Raw genomic sequence first — 20,795 nt, forward strand, 5'->3', positions numbered from 1 at the left:
AATCCTAAACCTGATCCCGCAGATCTGTGTGCTGTGCAGAGAAACCATAACATTCAGAATTTCTTCTTGAGGTTGATTTCTTGTTCTCATCACCGGCATAGTCTACTACTTGCAACTATTCTCACTTACCAATAATATTCCGCTAATTCAGAATCAAACAAAATAACACTGAATAAAAGGACCGACCGGCGTGCATCAGAGCCTCTCTGGACATCACCATGAAGACCCACGGTGGATATCATATAGGGGGAGTTACTCGGGAATCAAAACTTACTTGGAAGGGTAAAATTATATCATATAGTAAATCATTAGACAGGTAATTAAATCGATGAACAAAAAAATAAATCTCATTTCAAGAAGTAATGTCTCAAAGACATCAAGGTCTGCCCAACTCAGAAAGCATATTACAAGGTGTTACTCTCCACCTCATTTGACCTAGTCTGATGGTGTAGAGCAGACACCCAAAATAAAAGGAGCAACTGGGCTTATACTTAAGTTTTTAGTAATTTTTTGAGCTCTGCCCCAAATGTTTTCCCACTTCATCTATTAGAAGCACCTACTAAGGGGCACCTGGCTCAGTGGGTTAAGCGTCTGCCTTCGGCTCAGATCATGATCTCGGGTCCTGGGATCAAGCCCCGCATCGGGCTCCCTGCTCAGTGGGGGAGTCTGCTTCTCCCTCTTCCTCCGCCACTCCCCCTGCTTATGCTCTCTCTCTTTTTCTCATTCTGAAATAAATAAATAAAATCTTAAAAAAAAAAACAAGCACCTACTAAAAACAAAGCAACAAAACCAGATCTTTCTGCAGAATGACACAACAGTTACCTTAAACTACCCCCGCCCAAATAAAAATAACGAAAGAAGAAGAAAATACAACATCTTTTTAAATGCACCGGTGAGGTGACAATAAAGTAAGAGACAGGAGCAGTGGGAAAGCCCCAAAACCAGAACCCCAGTCACGCTTACCCTCCATTACGATCCTTATGTGGACCAGAGAGGCCATAAACCCAAGCCACTCAGCTGTGAGTTGAACAGATCCCTGCATTACATTGGACCTCAAAGAACTGTGCCCTCAAGATATGGGTGATTTCTTTTTAAAGTGAGTATATGTGGGGGGGGGAGGGGCGGGGTGTGGAAAATCTCCCTTGAGAATTCATAACCGGCAACGGGTACTCTGTGGTTTTGTGGTCCAAATTCAAAAAACCACAAGCAGGGAACTGAATTGATGGTGCCTACAGGTACTTGACAGAAGCAAGTATAAACACTTCGATCTAGGCCTTAAAGAACTTGCACAGATAAAACTTCCAAGACCCATGAGCTCACAGTCAATAAATCATAAATACGTAAGGAAATTTTCGTCACCATGAGTGAGTGCCAACAGACACAGGCAAATGAGTCAGATCTGAAAAGATGTCATATACTGGAATTCAAATGCTGGAAGGCAACATAAAATAAACAGATTTAATGTATCTCAATAAATAAAGGAAGTCTGAAAAGGAGTAAAATTTTATTTAAAAATTATTATCACGCTGACTTCAGAAGGGACCAAAAATAATGGTTAAAAATTTAAAAATTAAAAAAGCATATTTATTGGGGCGCCTGGGTGGCTCAGTGGGTGAAGCGTCTGCCTTCGGCTCAGGTCATGATCCCAGGGTCCTGGGATCAAGCCCCACATCGGGCTCCCTGTTCAGCGGGGAGCCTGCTTCTCCCTCTCCCTCTGCTGCTCCACCTGCTTGTGCTCTCAATCTCTCTGTCAAATAAATAAATAAAATTTTTTTTAAAAATTAAAAATAAATATTTATTGAGCACCTATGTACTAGGTGTTGTACCTCTGTCTAGGCTCTGGAGATAAAGCAGTAGGGTTAAAAAAAAACGAAATAAATAAAATTAAAAAGTATAAACCCTTTTTTATCAAGGGCAGTGTAAACAGCAGATTAAAAATAAACTGAAAAGAAACTGGTGAACCAAAAGACAAATGCAAAGACATCGTCCAGAACTGTACAGACACGGACAAAGACAAAAAATAAAAAAGGGAGACAGATTGAGGAAGCAAGAAACTCAACATATGTCTTGCGGAGTTTCTTGTTGAAGAAAATAATAAAGAAATGAGGAAGGGGCATTATTCTAATAAATAATGGTAAAATTTTCCTAATACCAATCTTCAGACTCAGAAAATTCAAAAAGTCATAATGAGGAAAAGGGGAAGGCAAGGAAAGAGAGCTCCCCACTTGGATGTAAAAAACCACGACTACCAAAGACAAAGCAGAATCTTTAAAGCAGCCAAAGAGAAAGAGAGCTGAGCTATTTAAACTGGACTTGGGAGTTAAGCAGGCACAAAAGGAAAGGAATGAGTCTTCCACAGAGCAGTGTGAGCAAAGGCACAGAAGGAAATAGAAACAGGTAATGAAGAGTTCACAAACTGTCAGGCTCAATCAATCTCACGCACCACACTACTCTTGACGATAAGAACATCTTCCCACTGTCCACATCAACCCTAATATAAAAACCAGTCTCCTAGGGCCCTTAACAAGTTGTAACGACCACCCTTTGCTGACCCCATCACTAAAGTTACATCCCACCACCAATGCTTGGGAGGCTAGCCGTCCGTCTCTCCTAACCTTACAACTTCTGAGGCACATTTATGGAAACCATGAACCTCAAAGCAGGTCGGTCTATGGGAATTCCAACTGGAGGGATTATGTTAAGTACCAAACCCAAGAAGCAAGGTGTGCCTGTGAGAAATACAGGCAGAAGTGAAACCTGAAGTAATACCGTGTGAACGTGTATCTTCCTTCTGTCAACCTCCCCTAGGTTCTCTATGCCATCATGACTCTCAGTCTTTCCTTCCTGAAGCAAGAGTCCTTTCTTTAAACAAAACTTTGTGGAAGTTCAGTACATAAAACATATAAAAGCGGGGCTGTGGGTTGATGGGACAATACAGAGGTCAAGGGCCTTGTCCTCCACCCTCAGCCCTAACCCAGCCCCCAGGCACGCTGGAATCCCAAGGGCAATAAGGAACCAGGTCTGGAAAGCAGTGGCCTAGTGGGGATGGTGATGGCGGTGATGATGATGATGGTGGTGATGGTGATAATTTAACTTAATAACAAAGTGTGGGAGAGAAGAATAATAAGGAACAATGCATTACAGCCCCTGCCTCACGTCAGCCTGTTCTGGGTGGAGCGCTTCTGCTAGCTGTAAGCGCCTCAGCTGGGGAACTCCAACCCCGAGGAGCATAGGACTCTCTGGTTCACAAGCCACACTAGGCTGCACTGGGAATGCCGCCCCGGGACATTCTAATATCAGTCTAATATCAATCTTCAGACTCAGGCAGCCTGTGGCTGGGGTCGCTGCAGCAGTCTGACCTAGGGTTTAACCCACGTGGAAGAGACGAAGAAGATGGGAGGGGAAATGCTCACTTAACTAGTACATGAAGCATCAAATACATCAAGCAACCAGGAGGCTGAAAACCTGCAAATCAGAATTTGAGAAGTTTCACTCAAGTATGGAGAAACTAGTCACTTGTCAAAGGTGGGTCGCCTCTGGGGCACCTGGGTGGCACAGTCGGTCAAGCGTCCGACTTCTGATCTCAGCTCAGGTCTTGATCTCAGGGTCGTGAGATCAAGCCCTGCACCGGGCACCGCGCTGGGTGTGGAGCCTGCTTGTCCCTCTCCCTCTGCTCCTCCCCGCTTGTGCTCCCCTTCTCTTTCTCTCTCTCAAAAAAAAACAAAAACAAACAAACAAAAGCACAAAAACGTGGGTCGCCTCACTGAAAGGAAAAGCAGGTTTCAAAGCACCCAGGTCAAAAGGAACGTCCCGTGCTTCCTTCAAGCACGGCATTCGTCCTGGGGAATTTACACATCACGCTCACTGCATAATGTGGCTGATGTTACCCGGGTTTTCTCATCACCAAGTCTTCACCATCATTAGTCATTTTACAAGATGGATGAAAACTACTGGCAGTTGTGCTTATTTCAATACTTCTGTCCTACCACGGTGGCCTACTTTGGGGAGGTACTAACTATCAAAGATCAGGATGGAGTAACTTTTGCTATTATCCACAGAGAACATTTATAGCCGCTTCTTAGCATATTGTAAAAGAAAATTTTAAAACATGGGGAAAACACTGACGTTATAATAAGTAAAAATGGATCTAGAACACTGTCATTCTAATTTTGTACTTTTTAAGTGGTATACTCATTCACAGGAATAAAACCTGGAAGTAGCCACACCAAAACCTTATCAGTGGCCACCTCTGCGTGGTGGTGTGTATTTTGCTGTTTGAACCCATCAGTGTTTACCAAACTTTCTGTGTAATATCAGGGGAAAGACACATTTCAAAACAAAAAGAAACAGGGGCGCCTGGGTGGCTCAGTGGGTTAAGCGTCTGCCTTCAGCTCAGGTCATGATCCCGGGGTCCTGGGATCGAGTCCCGCATCGGGCTCCCTGCTCAGTGGGGAGTCTGCTCCTCCCTCTGTCCCACCCCCCCAGCTCATTCTCTCTCAAATAAATAAATCTTTAAAAAAAAAAAAATTTACTCACAGTGACATTGATGTTATATACCTGACATTTTAAGATCTGCAGATTTTGTAAATTTTGAGATTCCCATATAAACGCTGGAGCTACCCTGACCTGTGTGATTGTGTGGCCACACTCCAGGCACCGTTGCTTCGGAAGGAACAGAAAGAAGCTCATGCCACTGTTCAGGTGAGTCGAGCCTCGTTGCTACGGGTAGCGCAGGAAGCTCATGGGGGAGGACGGTGGGTGGCCGGAGCAGCCACTCCTCCCAGATGCCCAGAGGTGGCTCGGTCCACTGTAAACCACGTGGCGCAGCCTCACCAGTGTGAGCACCAGGCGCATCTAGAAGCCTCCACCTCTGTGAGGACAAGGCTTATTTAACCACCTGTTGTAAGGCTGCCTTTGTTTTAATGCAAAGCATAAAAAGCCTCCTGGACGTGTCTGCCACGTAAATGTCCCCGAGGTGTCTAATCAGGGAGGCAGGGTCATTGTCAAAAACACAGTCCGGGAAATCAAACCAATCCGGGTTCACGTGCTGGCTTCCTGACGTCCCAGCTGCAGCTGATTCATGCTTCAAAGAAGGTAGACCACACCTCCCGCCCAAGCTTTGGGTGAAAATTTACAATACGTACGGGTACATAGAGCGTTTGCTAACGAAATAAAAATATTTTAGAAGCCTAAATAGACAGATTTTTCAAACCATGTAGCCCACTACTGAAAAATAAAGTGGATTCCATTTATTCTCAAACTGCCTCAAACTTCAAGCTCACATCCTTCAGGGCAGCTTCCCAGCTATGCACACCGACAGCGTACGCACTTGAATACATGGTCTACACTTCGAAGGATCCGGGCTCCCAAACAGCTCTGTGAACTACATGAAGATTTCTGGCAAAGCGGCATGTCTCTGCTATGTCATCTTCACTGACCCTGTCCTGCAAGGGTCTGGGTGACGGGGCTGGGTCAGAAACACGCAAGCCCACTCTTCCACCTACACTGGCCTCGGCATGGACTCACAACTCATCCACCAGCACAGGAGAGCCTGCGCTAGAAAAGGGACACTTTTCATCGTGTCTCAGACCGATAATATGTTTGCAGTAAAATTATGAAACCGTAACTGTCGAAAATATTAAGTTTTAATACGCTCGTTAAATGCTTAAGTGTGATCATAAACCAAACAAGACTCCATGAAACGGGAAGAAGCAGCAGACACTTGTGGAAAAAGTAGAGTGGGAGAGTTACAATTCCACAGGCATTGGGGTGTTTTTCAAATCCTGACAGCATGGGACATGATCTCCACAGCGCAGAATGAGAGACAGGCAGACCTACGGCCTAATGCCGTGTCCGCCAGGTGCACTGTGGGAAATAGCAGTGAGCCATGCAACCACTTGGAACCTCAGTATCCTCATCTAGGCAAGGGGACTAGTTTAATGTTCCCATGATGATGTGGTGATCAAAGACATAAAATACTTGGCCCGGGGTACATCTTAGTGTTCTACATTGGTAGATTAAACGGAAAACAAAAGGGACGCCTGGGTGGCTGAGGCGGTGAAGTGTCCGCCTTCAGCTCAGGTCATGATCTCAGGGTCCTGGGATCGAGCCCCAAATCGGGCTCCCTGCTCAGTGGGGAGCCTGCTTCTCCCTCTCCCTCTGCTCCTCCTCGTGCTCATGCTCTCGCTCTCTCTCTCAAATAAATAAATAAAAATCTTTAAAATAAATAAAAGGAAAACAAAAAAAACCTAAAGGATCAAGGTGACACATACATGACACGGCCAATTCCATACGAAAACAGCCAGCGTATCAAAAGACAACCACTGAAGGTCACGGAATAGGAAATAATGGGCGACCCTGACCTTGACAATAAGCATTACTGAAAAGATAAGAATTAAAGGCTATCAGCAAGGCAAGGAAGCAAGCACTTCACACTGTAAGGGGGGGGGGGAAGGGGAGGGGTCGAAGTTCACAACTCACAGGGTATGGGTCAGGGTAAGACTAAAGCCAGGAAGGAACAGGGGACTCAAAGGTCACGCCCTCACTGAGCTTTGATACTGGCGCCCCATTCCCAGAATCAAAGGCAGGGCGGTCTCTGGCTACAAATTTGTTATCACTGCCATCCGCCTGCAGTTGCAAGCTGCTTTTATGGTCTCCTTTGTCCTGCAGGCAACAGGAAGGGCTCCAGAGAGGCTGCGTCAGAGCTGCCCTAGGAGTTAAGGGCAACAGCCCCCAGCTCAGTCAAGTGGCTTCTGAGGCCATAAGGTGGGTGACAGTCGGCCCTAAGCACAGCGTCCGTTCCAGAGAGTGGCTCCGGCTGACGGGGGGCAGCAGAACGGGCCAGGGCAGGGTCAGCCCAAGCTCTGGCCATCACCTACCTCCAACAGCAGCTGTACTGCATTTATCAACGGGCTCCTTCTACGTTATTCTCGCGTACGCTTCCTCGGGCAGGGTCTTGTCCCTTGCTTCATGACGTTCCCAACCAGACGCTTTTGTGCAGTCCCCAAAGATCTCAGTGATGTCCCTGGAATAGAGGAGCAACTTAAACTTGGCCACCGTGAAAATGGAACCATAAAACCCTAAAGCTGAGAGACACCTTATCAACCCAGGCCACGTCACTGGAAGTGAACACATGGACAAGTTAGACTGAAAAACAAAAAATTCACAACTGGCTCCCATCCTCCTCTTTCCTTTCTTTCTGTTTTTGAAAACTTTTTTATTTTTGCCGAAAATATACATAACATGAAACCCCATCTTTTCTTAATTGAAAACTCAAGTCTGTAACTCTCTGTCACAGAGGCATTTCTCTTTTATAAATTTATCTACATTCTTTGTCAACAAATAACTGATTTTCACAAATTATCGGCATCACCTTCAATATGAAAACAAAGGGTAACTAGTGTTACCTCTTTACAAGTCGGTGAAAAGGTGGTCACTTCTCTGAGGGAAAACCATAACCCTCATGAACGATAGATAACCTGCTATTAGTCATAAACTAACAAAAATTAGGCTTGCCATTACACTGGCTCAAGAGTGTTGAATTAAAGCTCCAGAGTAAAATATATTTACATAAAAAAAACATCATGTCCTGAGGATACCAACATACAGTGTAGAGACCTGCTGATTACATATGTGTAAATGGGCTTCTGCATAACAAGGAAGCTAGAGAGGTTTTGCATCTGACAAAGAACAAAGAGCCTTCTTCATGCAGTCCCTCATCCACAGCTGTTGGTATTTCCACACGGAAGAATGTGCAATCTAATGGCAGCTCACAACAGGGCATCTTATTGTAATCGTGTTTAATCAATAGCATTCTATTTTTTTCTCTCTAGAACCATCTATTAGAAGTGGGTCCTCAACCCTTTTCAGGGTCACATAAGCCCTACATCACTTACTAGTTGATGAAAGTGAAGGCTATTCTAATACCACTGAAATTTCAGAAAGTCCTTCAATTCTTTGAAGCCCATTCTTGGGCCCCAGGATAAAAACCCTAAGGCCAGGTACTAAACAGGGTGGCGGATATCTTGAAGCCTACCCAACAGAATTAACTGTGTGAGGAAACAATTCTTAGAACAAAAGAAACCACTCTTAACAGCCATGAGGACCTTGTCAGGGCCTAAGGCAGCGCCCCCAATTACCCTCTCTTTATCCTGTCTGTGAGAAATAGGGCTACAGCTATAAATAATCAAATACAGGTGGTCTCTGGGTTGTGATGGTTCAAGTTATGACTTCTTGACTTTACGATGGTGCAAAAGCAATAAACACTCAGTAGAAATGGTACTTTGAATCCTCACCTATTCCTGGTCTAGCGATATACGGTAGAATACTGAGTCCTGATGCTGGGCGGCATCAAGCCCCAGCTCCCAGGCAGCCACGAAACACGAGGGTAACTTACAGCCATTCTGTACCCACACAACCCTTCTGGTTTTCATTTTCAGGACAGTACTGAATAAATTACATGATTCATTCAACATTTTATTATAAAATGGGCTTTGTGTTAGTGGATTTTGCCCAACTGGAGGCTAATGTCAGTGTTCCGAGCACATTTAAAGCAGGCTGGGCTGAGCTATGATGCTCAGCACGTTAGGTGTAGCAAATGCATTTCCAACTTACAATACTTTCAACTTACGATGGGTTTATCATGACGTAAGCCCACAGTAAGTTGAGGAAGATATGTACAGTGGCCAAGAAAGCTACTGTCACAAACTAAAAAAAAAAAAAGTAACAAAAATTAGGCTTGCCATTACACTGGCTCAAGAGTGTTGAATTAAAGCTCCAGAGTAAAATATATTTACATAAAAGAACATCATGTCCTGATGATACCAACATACAGTGTAGAGACCTGAAGATAAATCAAAGATTTTCCACCCACGAGAAAAGTATACCTCAGGAAACAGGTATCATCTTACACTGAAGACCTCGTATTACAAACAAAAATCGGTTTATTTTGAATTATAAACTAATTTTCGGGGAAGTAGCTTCAATCAAAGCTGGCCTTAGATGTTTTAACAGAAAAGGAAGCAAAGGAATAGATTGAACAGTTATTTCTGGAGGTACATCCTGACAACAGCGTTTACGAGATACCATTTTTTAAAAGCCCAAAATCCAGATTGCTCTTTTAAATGATATTAAATATCATTTATTCTTTTATTACGATATTAAATATCATTTAAAAGAGCAATCTGGATTTGGAGTAATTGATGATCCAATGGAATGGGGCTGTTTATCTCTGCTTCCCTCGAAATCCCCCTACAATTAAAATTGTGGTAAAGAGAGAGAAAAAGACAAAAACTCCTAAGGACAAAGAGAAGAGAAAAGTAGGTGAGAGCAGACAACAGACATCAGTGACATTCTGGAAGCTGAAAGCAGAGATGACCGCTGAGCCTGCCAGAGCCAGCTGGAACCTCACTGCCCAGAGAAGCAAACAAAACCCCAGCTGCCTGCCCCTGGAAGACTCAGGAAATGGAGCTGAGGTTCCTCTGAAGGAGAGGGGAAGGGGGTGGGAGGAGGGGGACTGGCTAAAAGTCTGCATAAAGAGCAGTCAGACCCTTCCCTAACACCAGGCACAAAAATGAACTCAAAATGGATTCAAGGGCTCCGCGTAAGAGCTGACCCTAAAAAGTGCTGGAAGAAAACACAGGAGGACAGCTTCAGGACACTGGCTTTGGCAATGATTTCTTGCATCTGACACTAGAAGTGCAGGCAACAAAAGCAAAAACAGACAAATGGAAACCGTCAGTCGCAAGGCAGCCTATGAAGTGGGAGAAAATATTTACAAATTACATAATGGGGTTAATACAAAGAATACATAAAGTATTCCTACAACTCAACCCAAAGAACAAATAACACAATTAAAAAAATGGGCGAAGGACTTGAAGAGACATTTCTCCAAAGAAGATACAGAGATGGTCAACAGGGATATAAAAAGGTGCTCAGCATCACTGATCATGGGGGGACATGAAAATCAATACCACCTGAGGTAGCACCTCACACCTGTCAGAGTAGCAACAAAGGAGGGAAGGAAGGAAACAACAAGGTGCTGGTGAGAACGTGGAGAAAAAGGAACCCCATGTACTGTTGGTGGGAATGAAAACTGGTGCAGCCACTGTGGAAAAAAGTATGGAGGTTCCTCAAAAAGTTGAAAATAGAGCTACCCTACTATCCAATAATCACACTATGGGATATTTACCCAAAGAATACAAGAACACTAATTCAAAAAGATACATGCACCCCTATGTTTATTGCAGCACTATTTACAATAGCCAAATCATGGAAGCAGCCCAAGTGTCCACTGAGTGATGAATGGATACAGAAGATGTGGTGTATATATACACGACGGAATATTACTCAGCCATAAAAAAGAAGAAATCTTGCCATTTGCAATGACATGGATGGAGCTAGAGCGTATAATGCTAAGTGAATTATGTCAGAGAAAGACAAATACTACATGATTCCATTCATATGTGGAATTTAAGACACAAAACAAGTGAGAAACAAAGAAAAAGAGAGACAAACAAAATCTTAACTACAGAGAACACACTGATGGTCACCAGAGGGGAGGTGGATGGGAGGATGGGGGAAACAGGTGATGGGAATGAAGGAGTGCACCTGTTGTGATGAGCACAGGGTGATGTACAGAATTGTTGAATCACTATATTGTACACATGAAACTAACAGAACACTGTATGTTAATTATAGTTGAATAAAATATGGAAAAATTTTTTAAATAAAAAAACAAACTAAAAAAAGGCATTTGCACACCCAGGTTCACGGCAGGACTATTCACAATAGCCAAGAGGTGGAAGCAACCTGAATATCCATCAATGGGTGAATGGATAAAGAAAAAGTGGTACAGACATAAAATGGAATATTAATACATAGTCTTAAAAAATGAAATCCTGTCATGTGCTACAACACGGATGAGCTTTGAGGACATTATGCTGAGTAAGAGAAGCCTGTCACCCAAAGACAAATACTGTAAGATTCCACTTCCATGAGGTATGTGATGCAGTCAGACTCTTAGAGATCGGGGGTAGAAGGTAGATGCCAGAGGCTGGGGCAGGGAGGAAGGGAGAGCTTGATCGATGGGTAAAGAGTTTCAGTTTTGCACGATGTAAAAGTTCTAGAGGTCTGCTGCATGACAATATCAATATAGTTCACACTACTGTACTAGATACTTAAAAATGGTTAAAATGGAAAATTTTATATATTTTGGTTTTTTACCACAATATAAAAAAGGTGGGAGATTATACTGGATTATCTAGGTGGGTGCAATGTAATCACAAGGTTCCTAAAAAGTCAAAGAGGGAGGCAGAAGAGGTCAGAGAAATGCAGTATGAGACGTATTTGACCTGCTCATTTATTTTTTTTTTTAAGATTTTATTTATTTATTTGACAGAGAGAGTCACAGCGAGAGAGGGAACACAAGCAGGGGGAGTAGGAGAGGGAGAAGCAGGCTTCCCGCCGAGCAGGGAGCCCGATGCGGAGCTCGATTCCAGGACCCTGGGATCATGACCTGAGCCAAAGGCAGACGCTTAACGACTGAGCCACCCAGGCGCCCCATGACCTGCTCATTTAAAGCAGCCCCTGCCTGGAAAGGGGCCAACAGCCAAGGGAGTCAGCAGCCTCTAGAAGCTAAAACAAGGCAGGGAACGGATTTTCCTCTAGAGCCACCAGGAAGGAATGCAACCAGACACCTTGACTGTAGCCCAGTGAGAACCGTCAGGGGACTTCTGACCTACAGAACTATAAGGTCAAAAAACCACTGTGTTGTTTTAAGCAAAAAAAAAAAGGGGGGGGGCTATTAGAATCCCAGATCTTTTCCCCAGCTGGTAGAGCCAGACAAACCATCCCTATTCCAGTGAAACAAGAACAGGATCCTCTTTTTAAAAATGAAATATTCAGAGACCAATAAAAATTAAAACATGCTGGCAGAAATTAAAAGTTCGACAATAATAGGAAAATCTCTCAGAAAGTATAACAAAAACACACAGAGATGGAAAACAGTTCAGAAAAAAATATAAGAAGACGAAGAGAATCAAACCAGTGGGTCCAAATAGCCAACTAACAAGCTCGCAGGAAAGAGAAAAAAGAATGGAAAGGAAATCATCCTAGGAGTCGTACATGAAAATTTCCCAAATTGAAGGGCATGAGTTTCAGAACTGAAAGGACCACTGACATCAAAGATCCTAAGACCTATGTCCCAGCTGGAAATTTCAGCATTCTGAGAACAAAGAAGAGTCAAACATTTTCCAGAGAAACAAACAAAGCAGATCACACACAACCAGCTGGGAAGCAGAACGGCCTGAGACATTTACACATAAGTGTTACAAAGCTCAGCTACAAACAAAATACAGTCACAATAAAGCAAACATTAAATATTAACGTATCCACACACCATAACACAACTATAAGCACAAAATGGAGACAGGAGGAGGCGGCGCACACTGAGGGCAAGGGGTGACGTGTGAGGGCTAAATCCTTAGCAGGAAATCAATAAAAGTCTAAAATTTTAAAAGAGACCAATAAATGGTACTTACAGCATATGGTGTGTGGTTTAGAAATAGGTAGGCAAATGTGAGAGAATATAAGGAAAAGAGTTGGAAAGGGCTCCTCTAGGCAAAGGAGTATTGGCAACATATGAACAAAGGGGAATGGCTGTTACAGTATTGTGTTTTCTTTTAAAGATTTACTTATTTGTTTTTTTGTTTTTTTTTTTTAAAGATTTTATTTATTTATTCATGAGAGACAGAGAGAGAGAGAGAGGTAGAGGGAGAAGCAGGCTCCCAAGGAGCAGGGAGCCCAATGTGGGACTCGATCCCAGGACCCTGGGATCCTGGGATCATGACCTGAGCCGAAGGCAGACGCTTAACCATCTGAACCACCCAGGCGCCCAGAGATTTACTTATTTATTTGTAAGAGAGAGAGCATGAGCGGGGGAGAAGCAGAGGGAGAGGGAGGGAGAGAATCCCAAGCAGACTCCGCGCTGCGAGAGGAGCCCAACGCAGGGCTCGATCTCCCAACCCTGAGATCATGACCTGAGCCAAAATCAAGAGTCGGAAACTTAACCAACTGAACCACCCAAGCATCCCTGTTATAGAATTATTTTAACTGCAAACAATGTGCATGTAATTACCTCAAAATAAATAAAATGCATGAATGAATAGATGGAAGCAAGCAAGCAGGACAGAATATTTAACAAAGCCGACCTACAAACCGTCACCCAGTAGAGATCTCCAGAAAAACAGCTGTCCTAACATCGGGCATATGGTCACTTAGAGCTGGGAGTAAAACTTCCAGTTACAGCATCACACACGGATTCCAAGTGCACTGCGTTGCAAACAACTAAAATGGTTAACGTGCTCTGGAAAATGCTACTGGGGGCTTCAAAAACGTGACCAATAATAGAGACGCAGACATCAGATATGTATGTAAGGACTGGGAAGAAAATTACTCTGAGGTAGGAAACGGTATGAGTCATAATATTGTTTGACAGAAATACACGACTATTAAATATACAATATGTGACTAATTAAATGGTATAAGTAGGCATTTGATGATTACCTCTATATACCCAAAACATTCTTTATATATTCAAGTTGGCCACAAAAATTGGGTTTTTTTTTTTAGTTCTTCTCAGTGGGAAAACATGGGAAATATAAACCAAGAATAAAAGGTACATAAAGAAATTAAAAACGCATTTACCTGAATCATGTTGCTTTTGTCTGCATCAATCTTCCTTCCAACCTAGAAGAAAATAAGTAAATCAAAATGTAATGAGCAGCTTATAAGACAATGAGCTGTTTACAAGAAAAACCTATAATCCAGGGTAACTATTGTTTACTTCTTGTTCTCTATCCACAGCAAAAACTGTTCCTTCCCACTTCCCAGCTAATTTCTGGCTGTCACGGTATAGAGAGTCAACTTTATTAGGCAAAGCCATGCAGAAGCAAGCATGTAAATCCACGGCTAATAAAAAATTGTATACAGCAAGTGCACCTAATGGTATAGCGTGAGTTTTAAAATCATACACTTTTATAAACTATCTCTTCTCTACTCAGGCAAATAATTTGCTAATTGATGATATAGAGAAAGATAAAGAAGCAAGAAAGAATCATTTTTCAAACTAGAAGAATGACAACTACAGGGTAAAAGGGTAGCAACCTGTTTAAATTTTCATTTTCTACCGAACACGATCACTAGCAAGTAGAACACCTACAGACCATCTACATACGAATGTGTATGATCAAAGAGCTTATAAGTCGTCTTCGACCCACATCCCCTTACACGCTTAGACTTCTTCCTCACTTAATTTAAGACTTTCTCATCTAAGAATGAGCTATCACCCTTCCAATACATGTGTGAATTATGGTATCTGCAGAAAGAGGGAAAAGTTACCCTTTTATTTTTTTTAAGATTATTTATTTGAGAGATAGTGAGAGAGAGAGAGAGAGCACACACATGCACACGAGCAGGGGGAGTGGCAGAGGGAGAGATAGAAGCAGCCTCCCCGCTGAGCAGGGAGCCCCATGCGGGACTCGATCCCAGGACCCTGAGATCATGACCTGAGCCGAAGGCAGATGCTTAAACCACTGAGCCACCCAGGTGCGCCAAAAGTTACCTTTTTAAAAAATTAATTAACATTTGTATTAACATATTACCTGCATACAGAAAAACACAGACATCTTGAGTGGCTCGCTTAATTTACCTAAAGCGAACATACATGTGCAGCCACCACTCTCCCCAAAGGTCACCATCACCCTGACTTTCAAATACCACACATTAGTTTGCCTGTTGGGCAAGGTCCTGTTATCCAGGCATCTGCCTGGAAGTCCACGAATCCCTGTATCTGGACTAAAATAAAATGCTCTGGGAAGACAGAAGCAAGTAGTCACTGACCACAAGGAGATATTATCTCAGAAAGATGTTGACACGTCGGAGGAAAATGTTTTGGCTGACTGGATGGTTGTTTGAGGTCAACCTGCAAGATCTCTAGATACTGTAGGACACAGAAGCTATTTTATGATATAAATAGATGAATGTCCCACTGGCAGTTAGATGAGGGAAGGGGAGCTGAGGGAAGGGAATAGGGAGACCAGATCTCCTTTCTATAGGTACAAAAACACCTATGAAAATACAGGTAATAACCAAACGAGTTTGTGCTAAAAGCTAGACTAAGGTACTGATACATCAACTCATTTGATCTTCCAATTGCTCTGAAGCCGGCAGACAGATAAGGATGCTGCGTCTCAGAGTGGGTAAGGGTGATACACCAAGCTAAACAGTAGGTGAGGCAAAACTGTTCCTCCTTTTTTTCCTAAAGACTTTATTTATTTGAGAGAGAGCGAGCACAAGCAGGAGGAGCAGCAGAGGAGGACGGAGAAGCAGACTCCCTGCTGAGCAGGAAGCCCGATGTGGGACTCGATCCCAGGACCCTGAGACCATGACCTGAGCTGAAGACAGACGCTTAACCAACTGAGCCACCCAGGCGCCCCCAAAGCCATTCCTGTTCATGGCTTCTATGCAGGGCTAGAGACACCAGAAAACCAAAAGGAAAAATGTTCACAGAAAAGAGGCCAGGCTAATTATATACAGAATATATTGTATGATTCCTGTTCATGAATCATTTAAAGGAAAAGAACCAAGTAATTCGGGGTCCACAAAAGTCTTCTGAATTACCAGAAAGTTGACTAGTTCTGTCACTTGTAAAGTAGGCCCACTTATCTTTCTGTGCCTCAAAGGAGAAGTTTCAAAAGAAATCCGTACACTTCACAAGGTGTAATTTTCTGTCATGTTAATTTGTTTTATGCTCTGTATGCATTTCCCACTGCAGCAGGGGAAATCAAAAGAACATGATGTCCGTCAGAAAAAGTCACAGATGCAGAGGCAAACTGCCACCAGAAAATTACTGAGGGAGCCTATGATAATGCCCCCTTCAAACAACATGCCATACCTGCATGAATATTTAATTCAATCATACTACTTTCAAAAAGCAGGGAACACAGTTCAAAAGGAGAATGTTCTATTCTGCTACTTGAAGAGGGAGAGGCAAGAAAACATCCAAAGAGAGTGAATAGGAGACTCTATGAGATGTGCTCGCCAAAAGGCATGTCGCTCAAAGGGCCTTCCTGCACCCTCACTGCGAAATACAAAATAATGTCAATGACAATAGCTAGGACCTTCAGACACCATACGTAAATCAATTAAATGCCTTGACATTAAATCCTAGGAGAACCCTGCAAAGCAGGGAGGCCTTAGGATCCCCAGCTGATCGGATGCAGCCCCTGGGCCCCGAGAGATCAGGTAACTTAGCCAAGCTTGCAAACCTGTCCAAGGTCACAGTTCGAGAAAAAAGGAAAGCGTTCCCATCAAGTCTCTGGGGTACCAAGACACTGTTCTGCTTCCAGGTGAAAGCAACCAAGCCCGCCGGTCAACTTGAAATCACTTAATGATTCTTTCACTATTTCCTGGTTTCAAATTGCTTCTGGTTTGTCCTGAGTAAAGGGTATCGGCCTGCCTTCCTCCTATGAGATGGGGTAATGTCTTGATAGCAAGTGGCTTGAGGACAGAAACAAAAATAGGCCTGGATGGACTCTTTTTATAGAGGAACTAATGGTTCCAGGGGCTGAGAGCTCTCTGGGGATCTTCTGCGGATGGGATCTGGCACAAGGAGCGCACACAAAGTTGCAGGTTTCATTCCACACCAGACACTTGCCCTGAAGAAACAACCGGTGGGGGTGGGGGGGGGGGGCGCGTTCTTTCTGGGACTTGTGAGTAAGCCAGGTAACTGTGCTCACCTTGCAGAGGAAAGCATCTAGGGGGAAAAAATTATCCAACTTACACGGGTAGGGCTGTGGCTCTACCTTTCAGTTGAGATCGAGTGCAGTAAGACAAGATCTTCACAGACGTTAACCCAGTGGCAGGCAGAAGAACACTGGGGGAAGAGGGGACAGAATAAGGCAGCCTTCCTTATTCACTAATCCTGGGTAGCAATACTCACCCCGCTGTGTGTCTCCTACTGCTCATTTCCTCTTAAGAAAAACCACACCGGAGGGGAAGGCTCCAAGAGGGAAAAGCAATGAGCGTTAAAGAAGCAAGGCTGACGAAGGAAAAGATTCAAGTTCACGGCATTCGGCAAGGCATGGCCAGCTCCCACTTTACAGGTTTGTATTTGTAGGGCCAGTCCTCTCAAAGCTTATCTCTTCCTCCTGGAGTGCCTTCATCTTTTTTTTTTTTTTTTAAGATTTTATTTATTTGACAGAGAGAGCGAGCGAGAGAGGGAACACAAGCAGGGGGCAGTGGGGGAGGGAGAAGCAGGCTTCCCGTTGAGCAGGGAGCCCGATGTGGGGCTCGATCGCAGGACCCCGGGATCATGACCTGAGCCGAAGGCAGCCACTTAATCGACTGAGCCACCCAGATGCCCCAGGAGTGGCTTCCTCTTGGGGGCCAGTCTGAGAGACTGGGAGGGAGAGGCCGCCCACAGGACAACCCCGGGGGGACGATGCTGAAATCAACTGCCACTGCCCACCACGGACACATGACCGGAAACCGCAGCGGGCACGCTTGTTGTTGGCAGCCCCAGCCCAAACTCTGTAATTATAATTCAGTTGTTTCTTCCTCAGGGGGAAGATGGTGTGTAATTAGACAAGCATAATACGGAGACCAGTAACAGCACAAGATCAATTTAATTACACTTTTCTATTTTATTACATTTTTCCATTAAGATTACACTTTATTAGAATAGGAAAGACCACTGCAGTTTTTCTCATTCTCACTCATAAACAGCAAATGCAAATTAAATCTTAGTCTGAGACTACAAAATCCAAAGTACAAAGTTAGTGCTTTCTTCCTAATCTCTAACACTCAACACACACAGTTTAATTCCACAATTTCTTTCTCTCCTCTGCTTGGAGAAGAACCTCAGCAGTCTCTCAGGAGGGAGGGATTCAGGGGCAGTTGCCGGGACCCAGGCATCGAGTCAAGTTTACGTGACCGGAAGGTGCCATGCGCACCTGCAGACCCCGCCAGGCTGCCTTCTGCTGGTGGCTGGCATCATCCTCTTGGCCAGGCAGAACAACGTGGAATTACACTCCAGGAAAGCCTTGATCTCCTTGATCTGCCCCTCACTGCACCACATTCCTACTTTTTCTAGATTTAAAGACTAGCACCAAGAGGGAATTGGATGTCTCCTCCCCACCCCTCACCCCTTGTGCAGGACATCATGCCTCTCCAGGGGAAGCCGGAGCTCCTTCTCTGAGCTGCTCACCAGGGTGTAAAAGAAAACACAAACCACAAAAAAATCATCCATTAACTACCCTGGCGATTTCCCAACCTGCCTCTCAAAGGGCTTTCCCTTTTCTTCTCTTCTATAAAGTGCATTTGAATAGAGGAGTTTGGAGGAACAGGTTCATCTGGAAAAGGACAGGTTTGCAAACTGCAGCCCACTAAAATGTGGGAGCCGAAGGAGAGCATTTGATGGGGGCGGGGAGGGGGGGTTAAGAATTTTCATAGAAATACAAGACGCTAGTCATTCCCAAAGATGATGAAGAGTGAAAGCAACTATACTCCAGGAAATGACGAGAGAAATTAATGGGAACAAAGCAAAATGGTCACCGCCCAGAAGCTAATCCTTTTAGACCTGAGTGTGACCTCGGGCAAAAAAATCACCCCTTCTCCCCTTCCCCAAGGAGGAGGTAAGTGCCTTCCTCAGAAGGAAGAAGGAAAGTACATTTTATCCGAATCATTCAGCAAACCTTTCCTGAGTGGGATCACACAGAGATGCAAGAGCAACTTCTCTGAAGGAGCTCAGAGTTCAGCCAGAAGGAAAACCCATACCACTATTTACACTTCTGGGTGCCAAGTGATACCAGGGCGGTAAATAACATCAAGCAACATAAGCACTTCCCTGCCTGGGGCCAGGCACCACTCCTGGACATTTCATGGATCTCATTCTAATCCCTGAAACCCGCCTGTGAGACTGGCGAATGTCTTCTTGTTACTGATGGAAATAGGGGTGTATGGGACACAGAAAAGGGTCTTTCAAACAAAAGTAATATTTTTTATATTAATTAGGTCTTCGGATACCCGAAGGGTATGCTTCCACCCCAAGTAGAAAATATATCCCTATTTTCCCTTTTGAAGGCTGCTCAGAACAGTCTCGGGTGCCTAGAACTTGTGCTCAGACACTCACAAAATGAAGAAAGAATTTTCTGACATGGCAGGTCCTGGTATCAGCAATGCCCTGCCCTGCTTTATTGGAGCGGTGTCTGGTGGTTACTAAAACACTACCCATGGATGTGCCAATATAATCTTCCTCAAATGTTATTTAATCACAGCTCCTCGAGGGCAAGGGCCACACTTTATCCCTGCCTATCATGCTCTCGGCACCTAAGGCAGACATCAATAATCACCCACAAAATCCTATCATGTTTTTCCCGACCAATTCCATCAAATCAAACTTCTCAGGTCAGTTCACCCACCTTTACTTTGCACACTGAGTCATCATTTTCAAGACTGGAGTCATACCCACTTTCAAAAGTTCTGTTCGTTGTTAAATGTTTGATTCTGCAGTTCTCTCTAATGTCCTTCCCCTCTCTGCTCCCTCACTGTCAATCATGCCCACCACCGGGCTTAGAAAGAACAACGGAAATCAACATATTTACAATAATACAGGAATTTTCTACATGATCTTTCTTTTACTTAACAAAAACATTGTTCTCAAAATACCTCATATGCACCCAGTAAATTCTGAATTAGTACTTACTCCCACCTAGTATCTGATTATAATTTACCTTTTATTAAAACCATCTTTACACAGTCGTATGTCACAATCAAGAAAAGTTTTAATTACAGGAGGATCAAAAGCCATAATTCTTTTAAAAAACTATCTAAACAAGGTCTCATCTGCTGTGGACCCAGCAGCCTCCCTTTGAAACAGCATCTCCCCAACTAGTCAGAAAGTCTCATAAGCGGAGGTTATGTCATACTGACATAGAGGAACTGAAGGTCTCCACAAACACCTGTTCTTTGCTCCGTTTCCTGCTTCTACTCTTGGCTAGGACTTGCACCCCCACTTTATACATGCCGCGTAAAGCAAAGAGTGTATGTCCTCCTCGTGGGGGGCAAGGAGTCGGTGATTTCTCGAGAACAGAGAACATCTAAGGAAGGAGCAGGAGAGGATGAAGCAATCACACGCATACTGCAGCCACCCGAGCTAGACATCTCCACTCCAAGACCCCTGGCTCCAAGGAGTAACACGTGAGCCTTCGTCTTTGTTCTCACGGCTCCGGGATGCCCGAGGGGGACCCGGACACCAGACCGCGGTCCTCCACAAAACCCCAGACCCCAAGCTAGGACTAGACCCTCTCTTCTCCTTTCTGAGTCTCCGTCTGCACCTGCACGCTCTCTATACCCTCAGTAAACCCTGCCGGCTGGTGTGTGACTTCTACCCTGGGGACCTGGCCCGTAGCATCGGCATCCCAAACACGGAGCATCTGCAGGCCAGGAGTTCCATAAACAGACTTTAAAGACTAATCCGAATGCCTTGCCTTTAGAATCTTGTTTCTTTTTAGATACTGAGAAGAATAAATATTTAACGAAAATTAAAGGAACTCAGAACAATGGGAACTTTCTAATTTCCTTTTTAAACACTTTGAAGTAGCATTGGGACTTCAAAAGACAATTCTTCCGGGGCCGGCAAACCAAGCTGCCGCAACACACCCCCCAGTCACAGAAGGGGTCTTTCGTGTTCCCGAAAGAAGCAAAATTTAGCTGACTGCTAAGAATACAATGTGGAC

At 44.0% G+C, this 20,795-nt stretch overlaps 1 protein-coding gene across 6 annotated transcripts in view; it reads right to left on the reverse strand.

Annotated features, from left to right (window-relative positions):
* SGMS1 (sphingomyelin synthase 1) overlaps window positions 1-20,795 on the reverse strand; it is a 268,484-nt gene that overhangs the window by 130,981 nt on the left and 116,708 nt on the right. For 5 of the 6 annotated variants that reach the window (XM_021696184.1, XM_021696181.1, XM_021696183.1 and 2 more), the window contains 2 exons: window positions 13,705-13,746; window positions 6,879-7,024 (listed from right to left, as the gene is read on the reverse strand). The gene's annotated coding sequence lies outside the window, so the exon portion shown is untranslated. The remainder of the gene's footprint in view (window positions 1-6,878; window positions 7,025-13,704; window positions 13,747-20,795) is intronic. The other variant, XM_021696186.1, reaches the window with a different exon arrangement.

Source organism: Neomonachus schauinslandi, chromosome 6, assembly GCF_002201575.2.
Source record: "Neomonachus schauinslandi chromosome 6, ASM220157v2, whole genome shotgun sequence".
Classification (NCBI taxonomy): Eukaryota; Metazoa; Chordata; class Mammalia; order Carnivora; family Phocidae; genus Neomonachus; species Neomonachus schauinslandi.